Below are 2,095 nucleotides of genomic sequence, written 5' to 3' on the forward strand. Positions count from 1 at the left end.
CTAGTATTAATTTTTCTGTTTTTTATTTTTGTACATTGATGTATATCACTGCATTATTTTCTGAGTTAGGTACTTTTATTGTTATTGTTTGTTTTTATTATACATTGTAAACCACCTTGAAGATTTTTGATAAACAGAAACACAGGGTCCAAGGTTTGGGGGATTTTATTTTCAAATAAATCAATTCATCTGCCTGTGCATGTGGAAGTTCCTAAACTGAAGGGAACTGCTAGTTCCCTGGCTAGCATCTTCAGTGAGGGCTGGGAAAATCCTGTCTGAGATTTTATTTGATCAATGTTTGAGGTCCTCGGTTTGAAACTCTGAAGAACCACAGCCAGCCAGCGTGGGCAACACTGAGCAAAACAGATGGCCGGAGCAATGTTCTGGAGGAATTCTGGAGGAAAAATCCATTATGGGGTACAAGCCATGATGTGTATGCGCAACCTCCTGATTTTAGAAATGGGTTATGTCAGAATGCCAGATGCAAGGGAGGGCACCAGGGTGAGGTCTCTTGTTATCTGGTGTGCTCCCTGGGGCATTTGGTGGGCCGCTGTGAGATACAGGAAGCTGGACTAGATGGGCCTATGGCCTGATCCAGTGGGGCTGTTCTTATGTTCTTAATGTTGTAAATGTTAACGCTCATTATGATACTGGAGTCATGCCCCACTAAGACTGTACAATAACAACACTTTAAATGTACTTGTTGCAGTGTTTCCTTCTTGGAGTGGGTTGCAGTAGGTTAAAACAAATGTATAAAAATTGGGGAAAATATATGAGTGTTTTTAGCTTTTATTTTGTCACATTCTACATTTTTCTTGAATGTCCTATATTTTGGGGTGCCTTGACTTCTTTTGTGGTTATGACATCTAGTCACTCTGGTTGTGAGCCAATTTTTGATGGGTTGTGAAAAGTTTCAGAAATAGTAGTAAAAATTTTTTTACAAGCATCCTTGTCCAGTTTGTAGAAGAAATTGCAGCAGCTTGAAATCCAGATGGAGATACCACTCTAATGGCTGAAATGTTAACCTGTGGAATGCTACCCTTCATACCCCCTAAAATGTCACATTTTCCTATTTCCTCCAGTAGATCACATGTGAACCCAGTTTCAACCTTTTGTCTTGCCTGGAAGTCCCCAACTGCACATCTTGCTCTCTAGTTCAGCCTTCAGAGTACCCTGAAATGACTGTAAAGGTTTGGGGGAACAGCCCTGGAACTCCATTTCTAGGGAGGGTGTAGCAAATATCTGTGCACACATATTTCATAGAATGTCTCTAGCAGGCTCTTTGTCTGATAAATCTCTCAAACTTTATATCACCAGGATGCACTTTTTAGAATGACAAGCTGTTGGAACCCACCAGAAGTGATGTAATTAATCTGAAAGTGATGTCATGGCCAGAAGTGACATCATCAAGCAGGAAAATGTTTAACAATTAAAGGCAGAAATCCTATCCAAACATACCCAGGAGTTAGCCCCATTAACTATCATTGTTAAAAACATATACACAGTACAGATCTGTCACATATCCCCAAATGAAGTCACATACTATGGGAGCATCAAGTCTAAAATGTTAAAAATAAAATACTGAAGCACATAGGGACCCACCTGAAATTGGCTCACAACCCACCTAGTTTGGGAAACACTGCTCTATCACTTTCTTTTTTTGTCTAGTCAAGTTGTGTGGGTCACGATAGATTGTCATTTTTAAAAAGTGGGTTCCAGTGCTGAAAAGTTTGGGAAGTCCTGATCTGATCTGCCCGTTGAAGGTCACACGTCCTGCATCAGACTCAGTGGCCTCTAGTCATCATCCTCATCCTCATCCACATCCCAAACGGATGCCACAAGCACCGGCCCTGCCTTGCAGGTGCCACCCCACTGGGTGGAGGATGCGCTGCTCCAGTAGGCGCCTTGGCCAGCCCTGGGAAAAAGGACAGGCGACGGGGGCTCGTGCGAACTACAAAGCCCGTCAGCCTCTACGGCTGGGGGCTCCCTCGCTGCCCCCCCGCCCGGAGGCGTGGCTGGAGCCCGGGCTGCGAGGGGGCGGAGGGAGAGGATGAGTACAAAGCCCGCCGCGTGCGCCCTGGACGCGCTGGGAGGC

The sequence above is a fragment of the Tiliqua scincoides genome, chromosome 4 (assembly GCF_035046505.1).
Source record: "Tiliqua scincoides isolate rTilSci1 chromosome 4, rTilSci1.hap2, whole genome shotgun sequence".
Classification (NCBI taxonomy): Eukaryota; Metazoa; Chordata; class Lepidosauria; order Squamata; family Scincidae; genus Tiliqua; species Tiliqua scincoides.